The 6,425-nt window shown below is 32.6% G+C and overlaps 1 protein-coding gene across 1 annotated transcript in view; it reads left to right on the top strand.

Moving 5' to 3' along the window:
• LOC145335185 (monocarboxylate transporter 12-like) overlaps nt 1–6,425 on the top strand; it is a 239,039-nt gene that overhangs the window by 91,231 nt on the left and 141,383 nt on the right. The window lies entirely within an intron of this gene.

The following is a 6,425-nucleotide window of genomic DNA, read 5'->3' as shown; positions in this document are numbered from 1 at the left end:
AATACTTCGTATATGACGGACTTACCTATTGTGTGTATTTATAGAGATGCTTCACGTCATTTCTAATTGTCTTAGGAATCACTATTTCAATTACTATTTTAGTAGAATGATTATTAAAATCAGTTATAACGATCTTTAAATAAATAGTTACTTTTGGTGGGAATGCTACTCCTATATAAACCATGGATCTAAAGGGATAAGACAATGCCTTATAAATTGATGTACATCTTCAATGACGATACACAAAAATACCCCTTCTATAGATTTCAATTAGGGGTTGGAACGTTTTGACACTCAACTTAAGGAACTAACTAATATAATGAAAGTCACTAAAGTTGTCAATCCAACGAATAAGAAAACGTAAATATATAACTTTAGAGACTAGTCAAATATACAGCTCCATGTCTCAATATAAACGGACAAACGGACGGTTTGACGGACGAATACAACTTTAGAATAGCTGGGCTTGTAAAAATATGTAAAATTGTATCAAATGTGAATATAGAAATCTGTGGAGCAAAACGGGAAACTAACGGGATTTTGGCATAACTATCCATATACATGAAGTGTCATCACAAAACAGTTAATTCTAGTCTTGTCATTTTAAGCATATTTTGCTGGTTTGTTTTCTTAATGGTGGAGGAGTCGGGTTCGAGTCTACGTATAAAATTATGAAAGAATAGATTTTCCAGTATTGCTTCGAAACCGATTAATACCCGGTGGATTAGAACCTGTTCTAAGCCATACTGAAAAATCGTGTATAACATCGAATTAAAGACAATTTTATACGAATATTTTTAAATATTGATATCCGCGGAAAGCTGTATATGATACGATGCGATAAATAACTATACCCAATTAAAAAGCTTAATTTATTACCATGTAAAGTCAAGTAAAAGTCTTCAGACAAAGGTAGTGCAATTAAAGGGCTGATTAGAAATCAACAGAAGTTCGTCCTGACATATATTTAGTTTCCATGTATATAATAACATGTAGTTGGAAAAATAATTAAAATTTCATCCCAGAAACGTTTCAAACGTACCTACTTACGTACATGGGACAATGGTCTGTTTATAACACTATTCCCCAAAGTTTTACAATAACGCTTTCTTATTCGTTGACATAACAACTTAGGGACTTTAACTGAATTTTGATTGGTTGGGTTATTATTCAACATTCATAAACTATTTTTAATCTACAGAAGGAGTAATTGGAGTGTACATCAATTTATTGGACACTGTCTTATCCCTTTTGATCCCTGAGGCGAAGCTGTATTGAAAACCCCATGCGTGCTAAAGAGATGTACTATATACTATGCGCGCAAAAATATAGACACAAAACACCGTAACTTTACGACGTATGACGTTTATTCATTTTTGCAAACATTAAAAACATGAAATGAAAGTACTACAAAATGAAAAAATATCGTTTTTTTTCATCAGAATATGTTGTAATAATTATCAATAAATAATAGTTATTTCTCGCATCGTATTATAAACAGCTTTCCTCGGATATAAAATGTACGATTATACATTTTTATATTTGTAGAAAACTGGATACAATACGATGCTAGACATGATTTTTTCGTATGGATAAGAACCGATTCTGATACACTGGATAATAATCGGTTTCGAATAAAGACGGGAATACATTTTATTTTTTCAAAGAATGTCAGAAAATTTTATGCACCAAATCCCAAAATTTTCAAATTACACTTTCTACACGTTCTGTCATTGTTGGTTAGGTTAAAATTGGTGGATAGTAAGGTTAAACCAGGCTTTGATTTGGATTCAGCTTTTAACAACAACGAAGTTAATTCGAAAGAAAATCACGAAACTTTTACGTGATTTTAGCTGTCGTTGGGGGGCAAAACATAGTAGAATTGACGACCTTTATATCTGCCCCACCCCAAATGTTATTTTATATTTATTTCGCTTGTTGGCTGTACCTTATTTCTGATTTGGATTAGTCGAGAAATAAACTTTTTCACCAAAAATAAAAATCTGCCAAAGAAGCAGGTTTGTTTAACAAAACATTTCAAAGCTATTCTGAAGCATTAAAGTTTTGGATTTGTTGGCAGCTTTTAACGGCTACCGATTGCTGCTAAACGCCAGAGAGAGAGAGAGAGAGAGAGAGAGAGAGAGAGAGAGAGAGAGAGAGAGAGAGAGAGAGAGAGAGAGAGAGAGAGTGGACAATGGGCTGTTCCTAAAATTTTATAATAACGTTTCTTATTCGTCGTCTTAAAAACTTTGGTGACTTTAGTGAATTTTGATTGGTTATTTTATTAAGTTAAGTGTTCAAACGTTTCAAAAACCAATTTTACGCTACAGAGGGGTAATTTTGTGTATCATCATTGGGGATGTACATCATTTATTGACCATTGTCTCATCCCTTTAGATCCCTGGTTAAAAGCAGTTAACAAGCAAGTATGAAAGATAATATATGACTTTGTTTCTACCTCAGTGAGCATCATAACATCTATATCATTAAAAAAGTTACATCACTTTTTTATCCAACTATCTATTAATTTCAGAAGCACAGAGTGCTATTCCATGCGTAGGTTATGTCTGTTCGTCTATACGTATTCTCTTTTAAACCGTAAAAATTTCTTTAAATATAAATATATATATATATACATATATATTTATATATTCGCAGGGATCTAAAAGGATAAGACAATGGCCGATAAATTGATGTACATCCCCAACTATGATAAACAAATTACCCCTTTTTTAGATTAAAAATAGTGGTTAAAGCGTTTAAACACTAAACCTAATGAACTAACTAATAAAATTTCACTAAAGTCCCCAAAGTTGTTAAGCCAACGAATAAGAAAACGTTATTTTAAAACTTTATGGACTAGTGTAATAAACAGTTCATTGTCCCCTCTCTCTCTCTCTCTCTGTTATATAAGTTACTAGCGGCTTCGCCCCTAGCCTCTAGGGGCTTTGCCCCAAGAGGTTTGATCAAACCACTTTTTCGTAATTTAGATGTTAAAAAATAAATATAGAAAAAATGTCTTTGGGGGGAGGATTTTTTTTATGGGGGGGGATAGTCGACATCACTATTTTAATTTTAGTTTTATAAACAAAAAAAGCAATTTTTTTTTTTGGGGGGGGTTAATTTTTTGGGGGGTTGGAGGTGTCCCACCCCCCAAGAAAATAGTTATAAACCTTCCCGGTACACACAGACAAACAAACAGACATCTTTCTACTTTGTATTATAGATTACCAGAAAGTCAGTATGTTCATTTTTTTCAGGGATTTAAAGGGATAAGACAATGGAAGATAAATTTATGTACACTCTCAATCAATTTCTTTAATCATAAACTATGAAGTTACTGCCAGAAAGTCAGTATGTTATTTGTATTAGGGATCCAGTATTTACCCAACGAATGAAGTTAATATTCGTTTGTTTGATGCATCTGCTTTGTTGACCTTCGCTCTTGTGGAAGTTAACAACCTTGTTTATTTTTGTATCTTTTAGTCTATATATCAATCAATATTAAATGTTTGAATTTTGTTGTAATAATTTGCCATCAATTAGACAGTCGAAACAGGGATCTAAAGGGATAAGACAATGGCCGATAAATTGATGTAAATCCAGAATGATGTTACACAAAATTAACCCTGATGAAGATCGAAAATTAGTGGTTACAACGATTGAACATTCTACTTGATAAATCACCTAATAAAAATTTACTAAAGTTGGTAAGCCAACGAATAAGAAATTAAACTTTGGGGACTAGTTCTATAAACAGCCCATTGTCCTGTCTCTTTCTCTGCAATTGAAAACAAGGATGACAACATCCGCAAAAGCGGTACTTTGAAATTAGAAGGAAGGACAAACGAAAAATAACTCTTGCAAAAAGTAAGATTTTCATGGACGGACCGAATCTATTTATAGAATAGCTTTTCTTTTTAAAAAAATAATTTTATTAATACGGGGAGAAAGTCACACAAAAATCATACATGTGACGTCATAAAAATGAGGAATGGGAAAAGAAAACCCCTAAAAAAAGAGATGGATAATCCTTCGTTTTTGACGTCACGTGGCTGATTTTTGAGTGACTTTCTCCCCGGCCCTACAATTTTAGCATTTTCATAAAATATGTTATGTATTTTGAATAAGTAAATAAGGTTTGTTTATTTTTTAGGTAAGATATTTTAATATGAACCTAAGTATCTGCAAAAAAAAAGACTCCAAGTAAGTATTTTTTACAAATTACAGGGCACTTCTCTTTAAAGGCTTTGTCATTAATTTGTTTTAAGACTGCATGCCTTTATAGAGTTTTGTTCTTTAAAACGACTATAAGCACCCCCAAGGGCCTCTCGAGGGGCTAGAGGGAAGGGGAGAAAATTCGACCTCTAACTGACATTTTTGTTTGAAGAGAAAAAATAAAATAAAATTTTAAAGGACCTAAGAGCTCACTGTAGGAGAGTGATTACACAAAGAGACAGAAACACATCCCGTTACTTTAAGATAAGTATACTTTCCGTTGAAATAGAGATATATGGCAGTATTACAACTAGCACAAATTTAATAATTGTATTTTCGTCAATATGGTGAATCAAAACTGTGTTTATCCCACGGTAAAGATTTTCGTTTGCGTGTTTTTTTAATAGAAATATTCAAATAAACAAAGACAACCCCACTTATTGTCAAAAACACAGTGTTTGTTTAATTGCTAGTTGTAGAAATGGCAGCATTTTTTCTTTAAATAGAAATTAAATTTTTCTATTTACCATGATGCAATTCGTGTTGGTTTCATTTAATTTTCTGCTAGTTTAGCAATTATTGTTCCTCCCTAATCAATTTTAGGTTTAAAATATTTTTAAAGATTTTTTTATTTTTTGGAAAGGTTGAGGGTTCGAATCTCAGCCCGTACCATTTAACAAAATATAGAGCCTTTCAAACTTTAGCCACTATTGCAATGCAGGGTGTGATTCTATTTCAAGTAGGAATAATGCCTTGGCCCATAAACAGGTGCAACCTAATTGGCAATATTTCTAGAAGAGCCTTGTCTTAAACCCTTCTCTTATTTTTAAAAAAAAGATTTTAAATTGCGGGTAAAAATATTACTTTAGGTCAGGTTGTTTTGGTTATATTAGGCTCTCGGTAGCCACATAGGGTTAGGACAGTGTACAGGTAAAGACCCCGCAGGGGTGAGGCATAATAAAAGACCCCTACCTTATTTCCAATTTATTTTTTAAATATGAAGGGGGTTTATTGCTCGATAGGCACTTTGTGGAAAATCATCATCCCAACTGATAGAGTTATGTTTTTTTTTTAAAGTACCAAAGATTTTTTTTAAGTTATGGGCGGAGGGCTATTTATGTTCCACTATAAAAATAAAAGAAACTATCTACCTCCATGTTTTCTATATGTTCTTAACTTTCTTTTGTAATTATTTTCACAACTGCATGTTAGAAAATATTAAATAGGTGATATTACATCATAAGAAAATATTTTGCCTCCAATTTTCCAAAAAAGTATTATTGGATTATATATCATCAAAACAAAAAACAGAACAAATTCCAATTGAACATTTGTCAGGCCAATAGATTGTCTAAATCATCTAGTTCTTTTACTATTTAAATCTTAAATTTTTTTATAAATAAATTTATCTAAAGCAATTTTAGTTTTTGGCAATAATATATAGAACCTCATTTTTAAAGTTTTCTTTTTTAAAAATGCAGATTCGACTATGATAGAGGTCGATTGGTAATGGCTAATTAGATTGTCTGCTGTTAAAAGGTCATTGCTTTTTAGACCAAAAAAAAACTGTTTTAGCTGTTTTAATTTTAATTTAATTTCTTTACCCCGTCCAAAACAAAATATTGTGCACAACAAAGTTTTTTTTTTATTTTGGGGGGGGGGTGAAAAAAAGACAACGGATGGCTTTCCTAATTTCAATTTTAAGGGGGGTGTAACTGTAGACATCCCCTTACACCCTACTTCCACACGCCTATGTTTTTTAATGTTAAATATAAATATCACTTTATTAAATACTAGCGGCTTCGCCCCTAGCCTCTAGGAGCTTTGCCCCAAGAGATGATAAAAAAAGTTAAGTTGAAATTCCTAAAAAAAAAATAAGACGGACCAAGGAAATCTTCTACAAAAAAAAGGACCAAGGATAACTCCTACAAAACAAAATAAAATAAAATGGGGGAGGGATTTTTTTGTTTTTTGGGGGGTTGGGGGTGTCCCACCCCCCAAGAAAATAGCCTAAAACCACCATAGGACCAGTAGGTATATTCCCTGAAGAGTAGAATCCGATCAGTTCAGTGGTTACCGAGATCTTAAGCTTCAGACGGACGGACGGACAGACGGACAGACATCAAGCTACTTTGTATTATAGATTTATCAGGGACCTAAAAGGATAAGACAATGACTGATGAATTTCTGTACATCCCCAATGATGT

The sequence above is a fragment of the Acartia tonsa genome, chromosome 13 (genome assembly GCF_053477335.1).
Source record: "Acartia tonsa isolate MP-2025a chromosome 13, ASM5347733v1, whole genome shotgun sequence".
Taxonomy (NCBI): Eukaryota; Metazoa; Arthropoda; class Copepoda; order Calanoida; family Acartiidae; genus Acartia; species Acartia tonsa.
Note: the sequence above shows the minus strand (reverse complement) of the source record. Positions and strands in the feature narration are given on the sequence as shown.